Source organism: Neopelma chrysocephalum, unplaced genomic scaffold (assembly GCF_003984885.1).
Source record: "Neopelma chrysocephalum unplaced genomic scaffold, ASM398488v2 Primary Assembly neopelma1_22, whole genome shotgun sequence".
NCBI classification, from domain to species: domain Eukaryota; kingdom Metazoa; phylum Chordata; class Aves; order Passeriformes; family Pipridae; genus Neopelma; species Neopelma chrysocephalum.
Window position 1 is genome coordinate 13098989 of NW_020897689.1, and position 24260 is coordinate 13123248.

Below are 24260 nucleotides of genomic sequence, written 5' to 3' on the forward strand. Positions count from 1 at the left end.
CCACTTCCAAGTCAAAACACCCCTTAGGCTAAACACAATTTGGGAACAATTCCACTGAGTTTAACTTAATTATGTTAATCATTTAGATAACTGATTGCGGGGAAGAGTATGGCTGGCATCTGTGAAGCAGAGCAAGGAGACAGATGAAAAGCTTGTTTGTCCCCGTGGGACAGGGAGAAAAGAGAGAGGCAATTACTGACTGCAACACAGGACCACTTTGGACGGGAAAAAGGCATCAGGAAATTGCATGTGCCCAAAAAAACATTTCTACTAGGTCCATGAATTTTAGGCTTGCCTTTTGAAGGCATTTTACAGGCTTCCTGGCAAGTGGAGTTTAAGGTGTCTACCAGTAAGGTAGTTCTGTATTATTTAACTGACCTGGAAAGCAATATAGCAAGGGGCAAGGGGCAGCAAAGGGCTGCTGATTCCCTGCTCCAGAACAAACTCTGAGGGCCCAAAGAGTCCGGACATGGCATAATCTCTTCCATTTTTTCAACTTTTTATTATGACAAAAGGTTTGAGAAAAAGAAAAAAAATCATAGCTGGTTCCTAGGTTTTATTCAAAACCAAGTCCCATTGTAATAAATTTTCAGAAGTGCTATCCACTTTCATCTGACATTATTCTTCCTTCTTTTTGACTTAAAAAAATAACCACTTAAAATGTTTGGTTTCTATCCAAGTGATCCAGTAATTCCACAGTTTTGTTAAGAGGTAGGAAAATCTTAGTAACATCTTCTGCTGTGTGGCTGTGATTCCTAGCTTCACATTTCGATTATTACTGTCCTTCAGTATTGACATGCTGTAAGGGAGCTTTTCAATACAGTGCCCCAGCACCATGACCTTTCTGCTATGTCTCACTGTTCCTTCGGTGCTCCTGATGAAATCAACAACTGGTATTCACAGAATGTTAGAACCTCAAAATGGCTTTGGTTGGAAGTGACCTCTAAGACCATCTATTTCCAACCCACATGCCATGGACAAGGAGATTTTTCCCTAGACCAGGTTGCCCAAAGCCCCATTAATCTGGCCTTGAACACATCCAGGGATGAAGCATCCCCTTGGGCAGTCTTTCCAGGGTCTGCCCACCCTCATTGTGAAGAATTTCTTTCTGAGTATAATCTAGATCTACCCTCTTTGAGTGTAAAATCATTGTCAGTGCAGGCCTTGCTAAAACTCTCTCTTTGCCTGTCCTACAGAAACTGTTCTGGCCAAAGGAAATGGCTCTGTATCATCTCTGTGTTTTTACTCCTCTGTTCATGATCCATCCTCTACTTTACTTTATGGTGCAGGTTTCTTTGTTGCTTGGATTTTGTACTATATGAAGGAATTTTAAATATTCAGGGTATTAGAGTCTTCAAGAGCTGTTCTGTGCTCCTTAATTGAAAATAAGGTAACAAAAATCTCAGATACATTTTTCACCATTGAAAAACATTCAACTGTATAACCACTGCCAAAATAGTTTCCTTCAGAACTACACAGCACCTTCACGCATGAGACTGGTTCATGATTCTTGTTCTTTTTTTTCTTGTTTGGTTGGTTGGTTTTTTCCTGTTCTGGGTTGTAGCCACCCATGAAAAAATAATTCTCTGCCAGATCTGAGTACAGAAGTGAATGTCAAAGAAATATTTTGTCCTTTAGGACTTGTGTGATGGCTAAGATCAATCACAGCATACACCACCAAATGCATTAGTATTCAGGTATTTGTATACATACAGATGCACGAAAGTTCTCTCAAAAGTTCACTAAAAATAATTCTTCAGCTTGTAATTTTGCATCATTCTCTTGTTCCTCCTTGCTGGCACCGCAGGGCTGTTTGCACCTTAAGTGACTTACATCTCAGAAGTTTTCCTTTTCACAGGTCACTAATCTTCATGCTAAGAATCAAGAGCCTTTGAGAAAGATACAATTCTATTACATGCACTATAGCCACAGTCTGTGATAGTGAACATTGTCATATGTTGTTCAGAACCTTCCAGGGGTTAACTGATGCCACCATCATCGACAGCCCAATGCAGGATACTGAAAAGGATTTTCTAATCTAGGATAGGCTCATGATTTGAGGTTTGAAATTAAAACTTTAATAATCTCTATATACACATACAGAAAAATACACCTCTAATATTTCTATGTAGCTAAATATATTTATTTAGAACATTAAACCAGCCAAATTCTTTTGAAATTGATGCCCTGATTCTACAAAACATTGAAATTCTGAATTGTTCACCCTTAACTATTTCCCTTCAATTTGAAAGGAATTTTTTCACATACGTTTTAGAAGTTTAAAGACCTTCCTGTCACTCTAAGGATGTCCTCTCTTTAAACCCACAGCACCGTAACATTACATAGGCTGTCCCCACATTCTTCTAGGAACTTCCAGTAAACTCTACATCAGTTCTTTCGTGTTCTGATGTATATTCAAAGCCCTGGCTGAGACAACATTTTACCACACATTTTAGTACTAGCAGGTGCAGCAACTGCATGTGTAGTATTTGCAGGTGAACTTTCTTCCCGTACAGTCAGCGCTAGGCCAGGTCTGATGGCAGCAAGCACCAATCAAACTGCAGTGGGTAGGCAGGAGCTATTCATTTAAGCTGATAGAAGCAGTTTTTGGAAGCCACTTAGCAAATCTCTGGCCCCATTAGTATCCTGATTCCCACAACTTTGCTTATTAGCTGCATAAGGGCAGTAATAATGTTAAATCTGCAGCATAATATATCTAAGCCTATATCCCTTTACATCTGCCAATAACCCTCGTTTTATGGGTCAAAGTGCAAAACGGCATTAGAAACTTTCAGAAAGCAGCATGTTCTACCCATTTTTTCTTTTGACAACATAGATATTATTTGGTTTTGACCCCTGAGACTTCTCCAGAGGTGCAGAATAATGTAACAGCGCTGTGGAGTCTGAACATGCCTTTCACTTCAGCTGTCAATTCAGTGAGATGGGAGCAGTGTTACATAGGTAGAGCTAATTAATTTGATTTGGTCTTTTGCAAGGCTCTCAGCTTGTATATAAAACTGTATTGGAGATGATTTTCAGGGATGATATTTGTTTTAAAATGGTTCATCTTACAGCACCAGTTCTTCAAAAATTTATAACCAATACACTTAAAAAAGGCTGTATTTTCAAAAATAAAGGGATTCAACCTTCAGGGCTATATTGACAATGTATACCTTAACAGTGCAGTTAAAATATACTTTGCAAGCAAACCCTTCATGATACTGAGGATGACAACGTGGTGGTTGATTTGAATACAGTTTAGAATTCCACTCTGCATATGATAGGGGAATCTATATGTTGTGAAGGACTGTTGTCATTGCTATTTAGAGGACATCACCGTTTAATTTTGTTATAAAACATGCTGTGCAGTCTAAATAAATATCTGTGCTTGCTTAGTCTGTTAATGATGCAGAAAAAGTGGAGTCAATTGGATTTTCTCCCATGAATACTAGTCAGTGATTTGTGGATTATTGGAGAAGAGGTTATACATAAAAGTCTGGCAAGTAGGCTAGACAAAACACTTCTAACGTGGTTTTCTTAGAAACTCACACATTATAGCTGTGGTCCCACACCATTGATCAGCTAAACTGCACGGACTGGAGAGAAAGTGTTATTTAAAAGATCAATAAGGGGGAAAAAATCTCCTCTCGATGTCTTCTAGGAGCAGAGATTAGACTGCCTAGTATTTCAGAGCAGAGATCAACAGGACATAAAACGAGAGGCCATCTATAATGGAAACAAAATTTCAGAGGCAGTGCCAAGAACAAGAGAAACAATCTTCAATATGCAGGTAGCTTAAAAGTTTCTTTAAAACAAGCCAAATAGCTGGGCAGACTTGGAAAGAGAGAGTATGCTCTAGTTAAGAAAGGCTAAAAGATAGTAGAATATAGTAGTAGATAGCAGAACCCTAAAAGCCAGGAGTAAACAAATGTTTCCACTACAGAGGTTTCTCTTTTGTCTGTTTCTGTAGCATTGCAAACAACTTCTAGAGTAGAAGCATCCAGACTTGCTATCATCTGCTCTAGAAGACAGGACATCTCCAGCCCTAACTAAGCCCAAGCCAAACCTATCATGTGCAGAGTAAGACACAGGCAACCATCTGCCTCTTGTAACAATTAGCAATATCTGCTTTATTAATTTCTCTCTGTTTTCAAATAAATAACTCTGGTGAATACAGATAAAGTAAAATAAGAGCGAAAAATAATTAACTCTAATCCCACAAATGAGTAAAAAGATAAAAAGGAGAAAATTAAATGTAAAAAGGGCAAATACCACCAGTTATTCTTTCTAAAATTCTTTTTTGGTCATAGGGCTCCATTAAAGGATAATGTGAATGTAGAGGGAGAGGATAAGGAAGAAGAAATTCTGCAAAATACTGAAGGAACTAGGAAGAGTGAAGAAAGAATAGATAAGAAAAGTCATAAAGATGCCCAGGTAAATGAATGAAGAAAGGACAAATAAGTACAAGGGAAATAAGAGCACCTTCATTCCAAAGCTCATTGAAAGTAATGGAATGGTCACCAACAAAGCATCTTCATTCAGGTACTTCAGTGAGTACCTATTTATCCACAGCAAAAATCATTAAGATATGATGAAAAGAGAAGGGAAACAGTAAAGATTTACACAAGACTCAGAGGCTGGAGGAGTGCAATACACCTTGTCTCTCTAGGTAAGGGATGCCAATGAAAAGCAATGGTGTAAGAAGTCACATTTTCCACTGATCTCGTCCAGATGCTATGCTACCAGAAGAATTGAAAAGTAGGTATTAGCTGTACTCAGGCACCTGCCTTAAGCTTCAGTGGAAAGCAATTTCACAGGAAAGACTTAATCGAAAACTCCACTGTCCTCATGACTTCAGTACAATTCCAGATCCACTGGAAAGACATCTGTGACCTTGGTCTTACGAGTTCACTACCAGGCCTTGCTACATTGCTATATCTCTCCAACAACCATTCTGCTGTGCAAACATTTTTTTAAGCTTTCCCCTTCTACGGAGAATCCTTAAGGAAGCCCCCCCATCTTCCCTAGCTAGGCCAAGGGACCAGGGCAATTCCCCTGCACACCCCCGCCAGCCCCCCTATCCACGCAGCAGCACAGGCTACCGACAGACCTCCCTCTCACACAGCACCCCTGGGCTGCAGGTTTAAAGTTGAGGTCCTGTTTATCGCACTGCAGTTTCAAAAAGAGCAGCTGGCTGGGGGCAATCATCTGGTCAATAGCGACGAGCTCTAAATGAGGCCCATGATTTCATTCAGCGGAGCTGAAAGGCAAAGAAGAGATATTGAGTGGCTTTATAGCAAAACAAACCATTTTGCTTTTGGCTCACTAGAGTGCAGTGACATAAGACAATAAAAGCCCAGTGTACCTTCTACATGGTAGCTGTCTGATGATCTGTTACTGATGTAATAATGTTTGCTCTATTCTTGATAATGAAAGAAAACTCACACCTGGCAGACCTGCTGGAAATCTCACTGGAGGGAGCAGAAATTAGATGGGTGTACAAGGTCAAAACTGTATTCTTCCTTGCAAAAATGATCTTTCTGCACTGGAAAGAAAGGAGTGCAGCGAAAATATATAAGCATTGAGAAAAACTGTGCAGCTGTACTTATGTGGCATCAAAAATTCAGGCTGTATGATTCCTATTCCTTTTATGATGAACTGTATAAACAGGAAAAACTATGTTTATACCAGAAGTTCTGCTGGCATAAAATGGATTAGCTTCATTTAAAGGAAAAGGATTTTGACTGCTTACAGTAGCTAGCTCTCTCTATTTTATCAGTGGCCTCTGAGAACATTCAGATAAGATACTTTCAACATACTTAGACATGTTCAACTTTATCTTTCTTACTTAAGAAAACGCATTCTTCTGAAAGCCATTCAGAAATAAAAACAGAAGGAAGACCTGTCTGATGAGCTAAAACCTGCCAGCATCATTACTCATTAAATGTACAGCTTCTTCAGTGGCGTACGGTTATAAACAGGATTAAGGTAACAATGGGAAGGCATGGTAAGAACACAAATGATAGTTCTAGAATGCAGTAGGGCGTGATACATACGTGTAATGGTGAAATGGGAAAATGGTGAAAAGATGGAGTCAAATGAAAAGTCTTATACCATTAAAATCTGACCAAAAATTGCATCTATTTAAGGATGGGAAAAAGCCTTTTCAAAAAGGCTTGAAAGTGGGGGAAGGGAAGAATTATTCCACCTACACCTTTTTCATCCTTCTGTAAGGACAATAAATAGTTCTGTGTTCAGGGCACTTGCCCAAGATGGAGAAGACCACAGCACAACCTTCCATTCTGATTAATTCTAGACAGGCCTTTGACAGGACTTCCCACATTCCAAGAGAACACCTTATCACCTGATAATTTCCGTGTGTACAGTCAAATCAGCCTCTGACTTGCAAAAGAAACTGCAGCTTTTATTTGCTGGAAAAAATATAGTTTCAGCAATGCAATCTTCTTATGCCAAAGTAGCCAAATTCCTAATCAGCTTTAATTGTTTCCCCATAAGTAACAAATATTAAAGAAAAGCTGCATGCAAGCGATAGCAAAGTCTTCTGGATTAAGCCCAAGCAAGGATGAATTCTTCCAGGCAGAGAGTGACCATGGCCTAAATAATGTCCAAGGCAACAAAGACTTCATGCATCATGAGTAGAATTTCTCCTTATCATAAATAATTATTTTAGATCTAAAGCCATAAAGTGATTAATAGCAGAAGCCAGAAATATATTCATTTATTCAAGTATTTTTACGTACAGAACTGAATAAGCTGAAGCACTTATGTGCTGCACTTCATTTCTGAAGCAAGTTTGTACACTAAGGAATGCAAAAAGTTAATTCTGAGTTACCAAGGTTTATATCCTCTTTGCAAAACTTCATTTCAGATGCTAATGTCTAAGAAAAAGTAAGGATCACAAGGGTCAACTGCAGACACAAAAAGCAGTTTCATGCTCCTCAGATGATCTGTAAATTGCTTCTCTTCCCACTTCTGGGCCAAGACTCAGGCTTCCTATAGGGTCAGTAAGCCTTAGAATGACCCACTGCTCAGAATACATTTTATCCATCAGATTCTGATTCAGATGCAATGAAAGAATGACACAACTTTTGGTACTGTTCTGCACTCCAGTCCCTCACAGTGTGTACTGATATTGCAACAACATATAAAGTATGATATCCTTACCAGATATGATTTGATCTTTTTCATATAAGCTAAGACGGTTCAGCTACCTGCTGCTTCTACTCATCGTTCAGATACTGTGGGTTTTACAGTGAAAAGGAGTGAAATTGCCAGGTGTCTGGCAATAATTAAGTATATTTCAATAGGCACTGATGTTGCCATTCATAATTTTGTACAGGTGACATTTAATTATTCCTACTGTGGGTGGAGCAGTCTTCTTCAGACATCAGTCACGTACACTCTGCACAGACAGACAAGACCAAGGGTTGCATAATGGACAACTGTCAAGTAAATCCTTCTGTTTCTCTGTCTCTTTCTTTTCCATTTATTTGTACTTCAAGCCATGTGGTTTGTGATGGGATTTTTCATAACTCTGCCTTCCAAGTTTAGCTAAAGTGAGAGTGGAAGGAAATTCAAGCTACAGCACTTAAATGAATGCAATTCAATCTGATTTATCAGACCGGACTGTTGAAACACCTCTTGGAAGACAGCAGCTTTTGGTTCGGTCCTCATGTATTTTACAGGAATATCAGTATAACAAATCGACTTACTGAGTTTCCTGATATGACAACTCATTCAATCAAATCCTTCAGACAAAGATATCTGCAAAGACAATCATACTACATCAAACTGTGCATTCCACAAACCACGGACAGAAATGTCTGCAAATTTACAAGTGCGCAACTCTACAACCTGATGCTGCCACGGCAGAGGAGATGTTAAAAAACACAAGATATTAAATAAATAAATATGCATAGCTAGTGCCTTGCAATCAAAATCTTTCTTCTAGTCGGGCAGATTCTGTTGATTTCCTGTACAGGTCGAAGAATTATAGTAACCATACATTACTGACTTTAAGTCTTATGATCAGGAAGCACTTTGCTTGTCAAGCTAGGTAATACATTTTTAATTTGCAACCTCGTTTACAAAGGAAAGGCAATATGATATATACTCTGAAAATTATTATCAATATCAACAGAAATCTATCAGTTTTGTAAGAGACTCTTGGTAGCTGTTCCTTTAAACACACACACATTTGCTACCACTATACCTGATCTTTCCCTCATCACTGAAGCTTGGACAGAAGCACTGTCAGTAAGTGCCTCTGATTTTTAAGTCCAGTAAGATACAAATTAAAGTTTACTTTTGATTTGCTTTAATTTGTTAAGCTGTCTCATCATTTGTACATGAATCATTTAGGCCTTAAGCTTCCTCAAGTAGAGACTGCTTCTTTATCTTTCTATGTGACTTCCACCATAAATTGTGTTGCAATAAACATTAATGCTGAATGGACAAGACATTAGCAAAAGTTTCGACCAATTCATTTTTCTGTGCATCAATTACATAGAAAATATTTGTTGAAATTATTCTGTACAATGGAAAGAAGTTACTGTTTTAAGTTAAGTGCACTCTTAATCAGGCAGGCTGTCTTTAGGACAGTTCATAAAGAACAAAATCTTCACTGAACACCAAAAGCCTGCATTAGAACAGCAACAGCACAGAATTTTGAATAAAAACTTGCATGCACACTGGTATGAAGAACATACATAGGAACAAATACACATAAATGAACAAAGCACCATAGAACAAAGCCCTTTTCTTTACAGACCCTCAAATGCATTTTAAGAAACGTGCTGTGATTTAGGAAAAAAACACTGGTCTCAAAAAAGGGAATTGAATCATGGAAATCCCCTCCCATCTGTATGCAGGACATTTTGTGGCAAGGATATCACATTAAAAACTTTGAGTATTTAGGAAAACAAACAGACAACTCAATTGAAAAACACACTACTGACTCTGGAACATTTCCTACTGAGATCATATTAAATACCACAGGAGTCAAGATAAAATGAAAATAATAAGCCCTCTGTCTAGTCTTTTTCCTAGGTGGACTTTTCGTAAATACTGCTGTAAGCCAGGTAGAGTCACAGATGTCCAGCTGTGGTGAGGGATGACCACACACCAGGTGCAGAGCCTGAGCCTGCACTTTGGAGCAACTTTGTGAATGCCCTCAAGCAATGTGTCACCTCCCTTTTTCAAAGGCAACAGTGCTCACACAGGGAGTTAAGAACATAAGATGGTAAATTTTAAGGTCACATTTTAGAAGGTATTAAGCCACTTTGATATTTCAGAAAACAGACGTTATACTCATCCAAAAGATAGTTAAATTCATATCAGTGTATCCCGTATGTAAGCTCAGTACCTTGTTTATGTTTAGACATAAATCGCCAGATTGTTCAGATTACATTTAATTAGAGCTCCTAGGCAGCACTTTTCTTTGGAACTGTGGTGTGAGTTGTATTTCATATAAAAATGCCAACAATCAATAAGGAAGTCAACTCCAGTGGCGTGACTTCAGGCTTGCTAGGTGATCACCAGACCTTCAGCACCTTACAGACACTCAGCAGTGAGTGATAGTGGGCATCTGCACTTCCCTCCCTGTCACACTGAAGGTAAGAGGCAGACTGCCAGGGTTCCTGGGAAAACTGGCATCTTATCACCCATGTTGCCTGCATCTCTGAATTCAGAGCCCTCAGTCTCATTCTGGAGTGAGAAATCTCTTTGTCTTTAGCACAAGGTACAGAAAAAGAGGTCATTTCCAGTGCCCAAAGACAAGAGGTAAATTTTGCATGCAGTGATGGTGAATTCCTCTGGTTCTGCTGTCCTGGAACCACAACCCCTGCATAAGCTCTACCTGCTTTATTGAGGATGGGGACCCAATTAAGCCTTCATAAAGCTTTAATGAAGGAAGAGATCTTTAAGTTATCTATAATAAAATGTACTTGTCATGGTTGTTTGCCTGCATATTCTGATAATGATTTGAGGACCAGCAAGGACTTTTTTTTCCCCCACATTTTCTTCTTTTTTTTTATTAAAAGCGCTCACATTTCACCTTTAAGGCATTATTGTGAATTTTATCTTGTTAATTGACTGCTCATATGGCAATAATTTTACACCACATTAAGTAATGTTGTAATTTGTTTTAATGCCCTCACTTAAATGGGAACAAATGCAGCATATATATAGAAATTAACTCCTTACATATCCAGTATACTCAGTTGTCATCTGGTTTTAGGTAAGAAGGGCATGCACATGGGAGAGAGAAACATGGGAGGAATATATGTGCAGGAGAGGATGAGAAAAGCAACATAATAAACTGTCAAACTGAAAAGAATGGTGAGACGCTGATCCAGCAGGCACTAATTCCACACTGTTATGTACATCATGAATGCTTTCTGCTGCTTCAGTTGGGCTGAAAAACAGCAAGATAGAAGTAAGAACCTGATTAAACACATGACTCAATATACCAGGGATGACAGATTCGATGAATGTGTTTCTTACTATTTAGATAGGAGAAGCATCTTTAGTTTGTGTGTATGAGTAGTAAAGAATTAGGAGCGGTGGAAAAGAAACTGTTAAAGCTGCATCCCCATGCAGCACAGCGACTGCCTCCACAGCCCCAACTCATTCACGAAACCCATGCGGCACTGAAGAAAAGGGAATTCTCTCTCTGACACATTTCTTCTGCTTTTGTAGAGATCTGACTCTATGCTTGGTTCCATTATATCTCATTCATCTGTAAGTTAAGCATAAAAAAGCAGTAAAGCACTCAGGTAATGAATATTCAATGTTTTCTGTGAAACCTCAGAAGATTAGAATGTTTTTGTATTCATTTTCAAAAAAAATATCATCTTGGGCCTTTATATATAATATTCCCCTAAACACCATAATAATTAGAATATTTATCCTTATTTGTCCTACTCATATACACTAAACCATATTGATGACTAGAAATTGAATGGCATAAATTGAACTCACAGCTGTTTGTATTCTTGTTGGTGGCTCTCAATATTCCCAGAGCTACCATTTGGAAACTATTACTTTTCTGTCACTCACTACTCTCCTCCAGAAGGTCTAATGAACTGCACAGGTCAGCTTTCTGTCCTTGAATTAGAAAGAAGATCTAACATCTTTTCATGACCTGATGTGTCTTTAACTGTTGTACCAACTTAACTACACACTTCATGATAATGGATTTTGAGAGAATTGTGTACATCACTGAGGACACAAAATACTGTGGAAGGATTGAGATAAGCTACAGAGATAAAAAAATCTGAATTATATTTACTATTTTTTTCTAAATCTGCAGACTTAAATATGTGTAGATATAACAATTAAAAACTTTGCAAACAGTAGTACTAATAGCACTAAATATTCCTACCACTTTTTCAATTAATACAACAATAAGATTACAAAACAGTCATCTCTCTAGTTATCTTTATGCAAAGATAATTGCATGACAATGACCTTGAAAACTTTGAATCAGATAACTAACACAAAATTCCCATAGTTATTTTAAATTGGATGCATTGAATAGACTGGCCAAAATTCAAGATTGTGGTCCTACCAATTTCCCTTGGGCTCCCCGTACTCAAGGCTTACTCTCAGCATAACTGGAGAGGTCAAATGCTGTATCATTCCTCCCTGACCTATAACAAATAGAACATGCACTTCTGATTTTAATTTTTGCAGTCAAAATGGCAGTACTTATTGACATACATAAACCTAGATATGTAAATACATATATATGCAAGTTCATAAGCACTACTAAATTTCTACAATGTTTACATACGATATTTTCACACTAGCCAACGACCTTCAGCTGCTCCTAAAAGTTATTTAGCTAATTTTTTCAACAACAAATATCTCAATGAAAAGATTTTTTTAAAAATCACAGATAAGGAATTATTTTTTTCTCCTGGACTATAAATAATGCAAATCTAAGTATGATGTTTTTAAGCATTTTTGCATTTACAAAAAAAAAAAAAAAAAAAACAAACAAACAAAAAAAAAAACCACAAAAACCAACAGAAATCTTTAATTTCAAGAAAAAAAATATACTTGTAAATGCTCTTCGAAATTCTTCTTGCCTTTAATAGAAGTTATTGTGATAGGTGTAAGACAGCAGAACTGAAATCTGGAATTTGTACTTGTATGGCATTGACCTGGCACTTGTTGTTGGTTTTACATAGGACACCGACCTCTCAAACCACACTAAGTTTAAGCTCCTGAAGATAAGCCCTTTCTACTCCAATTTTTCCAGAGCAGAGGGTTTTCCTCTTTCCCCCAGTTATGGATAGCCACGTGGATCCCACATTCTATTCCACTATCAATATTTTAGGACCCTCCAGTCATTTCTCGTCACTGCTTCAGCAGTTACTGACCACATTTCCACTGATAGCTTGGCCTCCAGCTACCATCATAAAGGTTAATATTCGCACAACAAAAACGGATCAGGCTTGATGAAGGAAGGGTTTGCATTAGCTGCAATTCACTGATTTCCCCTCAAGACATATCTCTCAACTGTTTCACAATTACAAATCCTTTCTTTAATCAACCACGATGCATGCGCAGTCCTAGTTACAATGTGCTAGTGCAAAGAATGCCATAATGTAAAGGATTAGAAAACACTGTTTTGACTCACTTGTTTGTCTTTTCATGGTCATTCTGGGACCATATGTTCTCATTTTCCCTATGCAGAGAAAGAGGGGAACACCTTGTTTCCTGCATCACACTCACAGTTAAACAAAACTGGTTAAGGAAGTTAACAATCCTCAAGTATGATGTCAACCAGTACACATCTGTAGGAGGATAAAAGCAGCAGTGCTGGAGAAAAGGATATGGGAGTCCTAGTAGACAACAATCTGTCCATGAGCCAGCAGTGTGTCCTGGTGGCCAAGGTGGCCAACAGAATCCTGGGATGCATTAGAAAGGGCAATGCCAGCAGGTCGAGGCCCTGGTGAGGCACATTTGAAGTACTGTGTTCTGGGCTCCACAGTACAAGAGAGACATGGAATTTCTGGAGCACATCCAGCAGAGGGCTACTAAACTGGTCAAGGGTCTGGAGAATCTCTCTTACAATGAAAGGCTGAGTGGGTTGTCCAGCCTTGGGAAGAGGCAACTGAGAGGGGACCTCATTAAAGTGTGTAAGTATCTAAAGAGTGGGTGTCAAGAGTATGGAGCTGGGCTCTGCTCAGAGGTGCCACCCAATAGAACAAGAGGCAATGGGCAGAAACTGATGTGCAGGAAGTTCCACCTGAACATGAGGAAAAACTTCCTTACAGTGCGAGTGACTGCTCACTGGAGCACATTGCCCAGAGAAATTGTGGAGTCTCCCTCACCGGAGATATTCAAGAACCATCTGGACACAATCTTGTGCCACATGCTCTGGGATGACGCTGCTTGAGCAGGAAGGTCGGACCAGATGACCACTGTGGTCCCTTCCAACCTGACCCATTCTGTGATAGCACAGTTCAGAAACTTGAATCTGAATATACAAATCACACAAGTCTTATACTCTAGGTCCAAATAACACTTCGGTTTTCTGTTGAGTACCCTGTACAAGTGTAAAAGATACTCAAAGCAGGACCAGAATTTTTTCATGTCTTTGTCTCATACTTGTCACTAGCAATTAAGATTACACACACCAAAGAGGTCCTAGGAGGAATGTATTCTGCTCAAGGACAGTATACACATGATCTATTTCTCTAGGGAGGGGAATTTCCCATGCAGCAATATAAATTAAAAATCTATCCAAAGGAGACCTGCTTCTAAACACTGTATAATTTGATACTGGAAACAATTCTTGTCTTCTTCTGTATCATGATATCCCAAGGGCTGGAGGTCTCCCTTTCCTCAGCAAGCTGCTGTTTTCAGAACAGGTCAGCATCAGTTTTCATTCCTTCCCAAAAATTGCAAAAACACCACTGCAACAAATGAGAATTTGTTATCCTTTTCCCTTCCCATACTGACTTGCAACATAGCCCTTTCAGAAAAATATGTAAGTTCTAAGCACAGGAGACAAGGTAATACTAAGTGAAATTTGCTAGAAACAGTAGCTAGGTGGAGTAATGCTGGCAGAAAAAAATCTTTTCTTGACATTCTCCAAAATGCCAGGTTATTCCTTGTTGCTTTCATTTAAAAAGTTTTTCTTACTTGAGATACCGGAAAGTTTTGATTTGTGGGGGATTTAGATTGTGTCCAAAATTTCAAAAACTCAAGTCTGGAGCAAACAGCACAAAAATTGTTCTGAAATTTTTGTTGCTATATTTTAAAATTTCTATAACTTTGTTGCTATTGTTACTGTAGAGCATGTCCATCCTATAGCCTGCATCTGACAGAAGATTGTATCAAAGCTCTTCTTGACACAGACCTCAGGCAGAGCTGAATACCTTTTGGCAGCAGATGAAGATGGATCAGAAAGTAGGCAGCAGAACATAAAGGCAGTTCAATTTAAACCTGTAAAAATTTAGAAACTGAGATTTCTGGAAACCTATTCAGCACAGTGTAGCATTGTTAAAAATTGCCTTTCTTTTTCAGCCCAGCACAAAGTACAAAATGACAGCTCATTCCTGAAAAGCCTAACACATCTAGTCATGAGGAGATGCCGCTGTCAGCAGTAGTCGATTACTTCTTGTAGCATCTTATGAAGGGTTTCATTTTCTTTCAACTGGAGTAGAAAAATCTAGCTCTATTTATGCCTACAGATTTAATGTAGAATGGAAAAGAACGTCTCTGTCCAGCTTACTTTGCACTTTATCAGCCACCACTAAAATAGCTCAAATAATGGTGCACACTTAACCTGTACGGTACCTCAGCATTTCTAATTATCTCCAATTTGTATCTAAACATGAAGCACAGCCTAATTTCCAAACTACTAACTTGAGGTCTTTGGAATATAAAAAAAAGCAGCACATTAATTAGTTCCAACAATACACCTCATGAACTTCAGAAAGTTCAGCATGATATTAACATCAGAGTATGTATTATGGTTTGTCTAAGTTTGGAAGTTTTTTAAGTTTGAAAGTTATTTTACACTGTAATCTTCCATTTAGACTAATTGGGAATGGCTATCCTATGAATTGTGCATCCACAGTTTTGTTATAGCTGCTTCATGCATTTCTCTTCTTTTGTACCCACACAAATCTCTAATTTTCCAAAGTACATATACTCTTTTTCAGTGGAGATGCTACCAGCAAACCTCTGCAAAGGCACCACAAATTGTGGAGCTTCTATTATTATTGTGGTAGTTTTTGGTGTATCTTCTCTCAGTCTTTGGAATTTTGATCAGATTCCCACAACCCCTCTCCTGTTATGCCCTTACTCATCACAAGTCAGTGTCATCAGCATTTTTAAACTACTGTTGAAGGGTATGGTCTAAGCACTGAATGCTCTATCCCTGATGGACTTTAATACTAGTGACACAAGGGAGTAACAGCACTTCCACATAGGGACCATAGAGGGGATGCTGCCGCCCATGAGGGTGGTTCCATTGCTGTCCCCAGCGTTTTTACAACTCTCATCAAACTCCTTCACTTTCTTGCAAAGTACAGCTAGGCCAAAATCATGGTGACTCTTCACACATTTTGGCATCCCATTGACTCTCCACAGTTGGAAGAAAAGATAACAAGGGAGTCCTAAACTTCAGCATAAGACAAGCTAAAACAATGGCTATTTTACAACTGACATATGATGATGTCATGAACATAGGTTTTGCACAAGCCAGAATTGCAAAAAAAAGTTTACCACATACAGAAGAGGTGAAACCAGGAAGCAAGCCCAGATCTGAAGAAGAGCGGTCAATAAATAAAATGCTGATACCACCAGAAACAACACAGCAGTTTTGAAATAGGGAAGCATCTACATCTAGCTTACAGAACAATTTCTTCCAAATTTAGGCTTTTGTTTCAAGACATGTAGAATAAAAATACAAACAAAAGAAGAAAATGTAAATAAGCAATTCATATTCAACTGCCCTGCAACTTCTAGTTATTTTTCCCAATTATTTTGCAACTTAACCTGCCTTGCTCTTGCATATTTATTCCTCAGGCAAGTCCTTATAAAAAATATTTCTATGACCACTTTCAGATGTGAATGAGCAACAAAAAGATAACACAGTTCCTTCTGACAAATTAGGAGAATTTTCTACAGGCCACAAAGTTGGAACAGAATACCCTCTTTAACAAATCAACTAGTGAAGCTTTCATGAAGACATCTCCTAATACTTTAGAACCCACTCCAGGCTGATTTTGGCTTGGGAGGATAGAACTGCAGAATATAGATGAAAAATTTGTTATATGATCTTTCTTATATTTGTAATTCAAGTAAACTCTGTCTATTCTAAACTTACTGGTCCATATGTATTTGAAAGTGATGGTGGCAAAAAGCAGAAAGAGTTAACAAAAGCACTAGCTTTCTCAAATATAACACCTAAATGCCACTTCAGTGTGAGGGCAGAAAGAAAATCAAGGCAAACTGCAGAAAGGGATATATTTATAGCAGAATGAGTCTCATTTGGGAGAGTGAATTACATTTGCTTCTTCCCAAATGAGATGGACTGGTTTGTGATTGGGGTGAGTGAGTAAAGGTGGAAACTTCATAGATACGCACATAAATATCACCTTATTGAACATTCAGAAGTTCTCTTGTCCACACTCAGAGCTTTGAGGGAGACACAGATAAGCAAATGGGACAGATGAAATTAAGTGATTGCAGATAGCACCATAAAGTTTAATTACTGAATTTAACAGATGTGCCAATCAGGAAAAACACAAGAGTTACTGAAAAGCCCTGGTGCTCAGCCAATTAATCAAATAGCAGTCAGAAATTACCGTACTCACCCTTCACATGTGGCACTATATGTAAATACAAACATAAACACTTTGTGCTTATGTGAGAGAAGAATGCTGACTACAGCATCTACCCAACAGCCAGGAAGTGGCATATATTTCACTCTCCCTCACGGCCAGAGAGGCATTTTAAATCTAGAGCTATAGGAACAGCTCAGTCCCAAAAGGTATCAAGCATGTCCTCATGCTAAGCACCTTAACCACCAAAAATCAATGACTGTTGATAACGAAGTCAGTGACAATTTTTCTTTAAAATTGGGAAGGGAAATCACAGCAGGTGCTCTACAGCAAGTGGAAGAAATGGACTGTCATCAAAGGCAGAAGTCTATATTTTATATTTCTATTACATTTTCTTTTATGGAAAGTAAGTATAATAGATACACTGTGCTTGATCTGCTGGAGAACTGTTCATTAAAAGGAAAAATTCTACATAAAACCATCCGAAACAAATAATTCAGCCCTCTCCTGGGTTAATATATTTTTGATTTCTATCACCAAGGCTGCACTGGAATAATTTGGGTCAAACTCCTGCCAAGTTCCTGGTACTGAAATCTATTTTCTAATTAATCTAACACAAATTTATAGTGATTCCTAGGCAGTTTGTCACCCCTTTTTAAAAAAGTCATCTTGAATGTCACAGAGAAGCCATTCTGATTTTCTTGACTCACCCACAGTTCCCAGTGGCATTAACAGCGTAGAAATGTAAGCTGGAAAAAATACTAGAGACAAAGATTTGCAACAATTCAAAGTGGAAAACGAAAAAACACTCAGAGGATCCTCCTTTTTAAGCCTGTTCTGCCATTTGACCAGACTGAGATAGCTATTTAATATCTTCACAAGCTGTATCTTCTGATTTTGAATGTCCTCCACTACAGGATTGCATTGAAATTTTGTGTTAATTCCAGACGGATTTTCTTCCTTACAAAAAAAACAGAATGAACTAGAGAATCACATCTAAATACTCCTAAAATTAAGCCACATTACACTTGACAGACCACAGAAAAAATATGTGTTCTTGCAACCTCATTTGTTGATATGTCAATTGAAAGTAACAGCAAATGAATCTGAAGTGCAAATCTAAAATACAGCTGCAAAGATGATAATTAAGTCTCCTTTAGGGCAGAAAAAGTAAATTTATATGGTCAAATTAGAATAGGTGATTGTGGGGAAGGTAATTACATTACTAATATCTGCCAAGCTCCCAATAATGCTAATTTGAGACAGGTTACTCAAAGATTGGCTTTCTCTGTGCTTATAAAGAATGATTGTAAATCTCCTTTAGTCATTTTCATGTCCCATAGGAATAAATTCCTTAAAAGGTCCAGGACACTTCATGCTAAGACCTCAGATATTAAAGGGCTTGTCAAATGCCTTCAGGGTAATTATTACACAGTGAGAGTAGCTGTGACATTTCACCAAAAAGTACGTGACGAGAAAGGAAACAATTGCAGAAGTAAAAATAACAGATATTTTTGAAAATATTAAATATTCTTGGACAGGTGCTATTTCACAACACAATCCACAATTGCATTTATTCAATTTTCAGGAAGGCACAAATCAAGATCTGCTATTTCATTCAGCTCATTGATGAATCCTAAATGAGGTCTCCAGTCTGTTTTCTAATATGGCTTGCGGTTTCTCTTGACACCTCTGCAGAATGTTCCTTATGAATAAAGGCAGGGGGACAGGGGGAAGGTGGCTCTCCAGCCTCACTGTCTCCAGACAGGCTGCTGTAGGACTGACTGGCAATGCAAGACAACAGTTGACTCTGGTAATATATTCTTTTCAGGCTCTGTGACAAAGGATGTAGGCAGGCAGTGCCACGCAGGCTGTGGCTGTAGAGATAACCCCTCTTTCGTTGATGAACCCAGTTCATCAGTGAAAGAGGAGCTGAATAACTGTGCCACCGGATCATGAAAATGAAAAGCTCTTGAAGTTCCTTTGTTCAGCAGCCTCCCCACTCCAGCATCAGTGAGGAGCCAAGAGCCTGCCACTGTGCAAGGGAGGGGGATTCAAACCACTTCCATGAATATGGAGTGCAAAAGAATGAAAAGCTCTGTTACAAAGGAAGAGTGTGAGGATTGCATGGATAGCTCACAGGGGAGGTTTTGTCACCTCTGCAATGGATTTTATTAACTGCATAAGCCTCAGCAGCAGAGCTTGATTGCATGAGTGCCTCCATCAGAACAGCAAGAACTAAGCTAATACTGCTAATACTATATTTACTAGATTTACAGGTAAAACTCCTCGTATTCCCAGAGAGATTTGTCTTCTTATTGATAGCACAAAGATTAAGGTGAGCCATCATCTCTTCCTATAGCTAAAAAACATAACTGTTTTATTGTTCATGCGCTCAGCAAACCTGAAAAATGTTACTCAAGTGCAGAGGAACTGGTTTTCCTAGTCTTCTGACTGGCAGCTTCTGCTTGCTTATACACTGGTTGTTCTGCATTTGTTTACCTATAGGACAATGGGTGCCAAGGCATGAACGAACATTGCCTTGCACCCTCCAGGAGGAGAAGGTTTTTCCAATGAGACTTCCAGCCTAATTTCATAAGAAGAAAAGAGGAATTCCCTGAACTGAAAAAGTTTGGTGAACTGGGATTTGTTTAACCATCTTCCAACTTATATGAAATTCTAGTCAAAAGTAATCACCGGTGATTTAAGTCAAGAATATCAGAGAATAAATGTTTCTATTTACTCTACTTACGATATCAAGGCATTTTTTCTTGCTTCTCAGCAAAGACAAAGCAGGTCCCTCTGGGGTGGGGTTTTTCAACCTCATCAAAATGATGTAGCTTTCAATCCACAAACAGAATACAGTTTTTAACTGTATAATTCAACAGAAATTAGGTAAGATGTCCTCATTTATATTAGTATTGGTTTATGTTTCTAGGAGGATTTTTCCAACAAATTTTATGCTGATTTATTCAGAAATTGGGGCAGTGCACTGCTGCTTCCTCAAATGTCTGAAAGAAAGCTGCCTCCAGTCCAGAACAATCTTACTGTTCACTTCTTTTGTTTATGACTGTTTAAAATATTTAAGCTTCTTCAGAAATAAAGGAAAACAATGTCTGAAACCATGGGTTCATTAACCAAACAGACCAGAACTGTACACAGCTCAGAAGATATTGAACTATCCCACCTGTGACTAGGTTTGAGAATACTATGGAAGATAGCGTTGAGCTTAGAGAAACGTAATTCAAAAAACTCCATCAGTATAATAACAGGCTTGTCTACTGGCTCTGTTTCCCAGCTACAGTGCATTAAATGTCATTTAACTGTTCCAATAAATTCAGGCTCATGGGGACAATTGGAAAGCAGGAGAATGGAATAAACTGATATAATAGATGGATCAATAGACAACACAAAGATGTAATGAGCAGTTAATATATTGAGGATGGAACCAATATGAAAAATCATTATTAAGTTGTTTTGAAATTCTAACATTTGAAAAATGCTCCTCTGAATTAGTATCTAATTTATTGTATGCTTCTACAGGTCTCCTGTTACATCTCAAATGAGTTACTCCTACAACTTTTTTAGCAAGAGGAATGAAACATTTGCAAACACAAAGTTGTTCCTGTCAGATGTAAACTTGTAACAAGATCATTAGTGCTGTGCTTTAAAGACAAGTTGAGTATTTCCTGGGATTTTCTGGTTTCCCTGAGAGAACAGAGCACAGCAAGAAACTGCCTTGTGTACCATCAATGTCAATACAGCAGAGAGTTTATCAAGAGATTTATATTTTCACAGCTCACTTTCCTACAAATAAATATTTCCAAAGTAAATGTTTTTCGTTGTGTAGTCCAATTTGTTTCCAGACCAGCTAAGCCTGTTAGAAGAAGAATTACGTTCAGCCACGGTGCCTGAATGCAAACTCATCACACGAAAACCATCCAATGCACCTACAGCCACAGCTGCCAGAGCTCCTTTGCTGGCTGGTGCAGCCTTCAACAGAGTGTGGCACAACACTTTAACCAGCAGGGTACTATCACACACCACACCGCTCACCTTCATGGCTTCTTCTGCTGAGCGAGCAGGCACTGCATGATGGTTTTAAACCTGCTCTGCTACACTGCCACCTAGTCTGTGATTTTAAGCCTCCTTACAGATTTCCTTGACAAAGAAAGAATTACCTGCTGTTCTTTCGATGAGGGCGAAATCAAACCTTAGAAAAATTTATTTGAAGTCAAATAAAACATCCAGCTGCCTTCACCAGAACCAGGCACAGAGCTCCTCACTGCAGAGGCACTGGTCTTGAGAAAGATGGTCCTACTAAAAAATCAAATCATGCACCCAACTAAAGGCAGGTATCAAACAGGCATACGGGCATACTGAGAACCCTGTCCGTTTATTTCTACTTTATTTCTGACAGATGGTACAGCAAGAAGAGATATGAGAATGTTAAGAAATTGGAAGTGAATAATGGTTCCCAGGTACCAAGTCCTTAGGCTTGGATTGGAGAGGAATGGTGGATCGGGCAGCAGTGCCTTCTTTCTACAGCTGATGCAAGGTGTTGCTGTTACATCTCCCACAAAGGGACAATTACATATTATGAAAATCATTGTGCAAGGGGTTTCTTACGTCCTACAGTGACAACTGTAAAGAAAGAATCTCCCCATTTCCCATCTTTTTTGCAAATACTGTTCACTGGCGCAGACTGGGAATGCAACCACACTGCAGAGTCTGCTCTGTTTCCCTCCCTGAAGATGAACAGGTTTGGCCATAACCTAGCCTACAACCTTTCCACTTAAAGGGCTATGCTCATGTTACTATTCCTGATCATGCTGTCGTCATTGTCAGTGAAGGAATCACCAAGGTCATGAATAATCCTTTCCACACATCTTTAAACCCTCACAAACCAGACTTCTTTACATTCTGCGGTAAATTTCCAAGAGAGAACTGAACTTTGCTTCCAAAAAAATTTACAAAAACTATGGAAAATTTCCATAGTTCAAAATCAGGGAAAACAACCGAGACAAAGCAGCACAAGCACAAATACAGGCTGGGTGGAGAATGGATCGAGAGCAGTCCTGAGGAGAAGGACTTGGGGGTGTCGGTAGACAAGAAGCCTGACATGATCCAGCACCATGTGCTTGCAGCCCAGAAAGTCAACTAGACCCTGGGCTGTGTCACAAGAAGCATGGCCAGCAGGTCAAGGGAGATGATTTTCCACCTCTACTCAGCTTTCATGAGACCCCACCTGGAGTGCTGCATCCAGCCCTGGGGCCCCCAAAATAAGAAGGACATGGACCTGACGGAGCGAATCCAGAGGAGGGCCACAAAGATGATCAGAGAGCTAGAGATCCTCTCCTAGGAAGACAAGCTGAGAGAGCTGTGGGATTGTTCATCTTGGAGAAGTTTCCAGGGAAACCTTATTGCAGCTATTCAGTACCTAAAGGGGCCTACAAGAGATCTGGAGAGGGATGTTTTACAAGGGCATGTAGCAATAGGACAAGGGGGAATGGCCTTAAACTGAAAGAGAGTAGGTTTAGATTAGAAACTAGGAAGAAATTCTTTACTCAGTGGGTGGTGAGGAACTGGAGCAGGTTGCCAGAGAAGTTGTGGATCCCCATCCCTCTAAGTGTTCAAGGTCAAGTTGGATTTGAGAACCTGGTCCTCTGGAAGGTGGCCCTGCCCATGGCAGGAGGGTTGTAACAAGACAATCTTTAAGGTCCCTTCCAACTCAAACCATTCTATGATTCTATAACTTCTGATTTATTTTTTTTTTCCAATAGAACTCAGTTGCTCATTAATTTGCTGGACTCCTCATTTACACATAAGATGCAAGACCTAAAGGAAGAGCCAGTCTCTTCATTATTTGCACCCTTATGTGCAGTTCGCTTAGCAAAGTGGGATCCTGATTTCTACAAGTTCCTAAATATCACTACAAAAATTAAAATAATTAATTAAAGTAATAACACACTTTCTCAGTGACACCAGCTTTTGTGGTTAACTCTTTACTTTGGGGCACCTACACTAGGAAAATTATAACAAAAATGGCCTGGCATCTCCATTATGGCTAAGTACTTTTCTGAGTCAGAACTATAATCCGTGAACTAGGTAATTATTTCAGGAAGGTCTTTTTTTTCCAGACATTTGTTCAGTAAATGAACAATGTTGAAATAAGTAGGTTTGAGATTAATTATTTTTCTCAGGAGCCCCAGCAGGATTCAGTGGGAGGTTTGTTGCAGTGATTTTGTTAACTGCTTTAAGGATTTGTGATCTGAATTTATATCCAGGGTTACTGAAATCTTGCAATATAGGCGACCTTCCACTGGTTTTAAACAAAAGAAAGGGAACACATGCAAATTCGGCACAAAAGAAGGGAATGACATGCAGCTGAGAAGATATGTTTCCCTGGATTTCTCTTTTGTTGAGGTAGAAGCAAATAAAGTGCCCCCTCTCTGACATTCACACATTCACTATCTACATTGAGAGGTTTTTATGAGTGTTTCTCTATACTTCCCAACATGGGAAGAGAAAGTTAAACATTGAAACAGCAGGCACACACAGATGGCTTCACTCGTATTATCCAATGTAAGCACGTCAGCAGGTGCAGCTTCTCATTTCCACTGGTGGGTACATAAACTCTCTTGCCCTTCTCATAAAAATTATGAAACATATGAAACATCTAACAATTTTCAAAATGTAACCAGATGCACTGAGTGGCCCAGTCTTAGAGCCAAACTTGATTCCCATTTCTTTCAGGTATGGTCTGGCTAGTTCTGTGACAGAAGGTTTGAATCCTGGTTTCGCTACACTTCTTCCAGGAGCCTTGCTGAAATCTGTCTTCTGTCTTAAGAAAAATTACATAAAGCAGCACAGCAACAGCTATCAGTATTAATCTAAATTAAAGCAGTATTGTGATTGCGATTTCCTCAATCTTTTCTATCTGACTGGAATATACGCTTCATTTAACTATCCACAGTGATCCGTTACCCTTCTCTTGAAGCATCACCCCCAAAATTTAACATGTTGCCCCACTTTCCAATTCTTTTAACAGAAAAATGAAAGTGAACAACAGAAAAATCAATCAACAGCTGATAAAGCAAGTCTCTTTCTGCTTGGAAATATCAGCTATAGCACAGGGTGCTACACAACCCACATGAGAGTCACGTTAGAAATGCATCTGAGAGCATGAACAAAGAGACAACAAGGAAAGGCAATAAAAGAAGGTGGAATTGTATAAGAAAGAGGCTAATTTAGCATAAAGGGAATATTTACAAAGTTTCATAGCTCATCTTTATGATTGAATTCTGCCAGGCTTTTCCATTTATCTTAGGAAATGTACACTTCTGCATTACTGAGAGGCAACAATGCATCACAAGTCTTTTTACATAAATCAGATGAAGCAGACTTGGTTTAATTCTTCATTCAGATACA

General features: G+C 38.8%; 1 protein-coding gene and 1 long non-coding RNA gene across 3 annotated transcripts in view; both read right to left on the reverse strand.

Annotated features, from left to right (window-relative positions):
- Positions 1-24260, reverse strand: part of NKAIN3 (sodium/potassium transporting ATPase interacting 3) — a 357930-nt gene that overhangs the window by 285947 nt on the left and 47723 nt on the right. The gene's annotated exons all lie outside the window — the stretch shown is intronic.
- LOC113978748 overlaps positions 10420-24260 on the reverse strand; it is a 45876-nt gene continuing 32035 nt past the window's right edge. The window contains exon 3 of the long non-coding RNA XR_003537647.1: positions 10420-10759. This is a non-coding gene — a long non-coding RNA (uncharacterized LOC113978748). The remainder of the gene's footprint in view (positions 10760-24260) is intronic.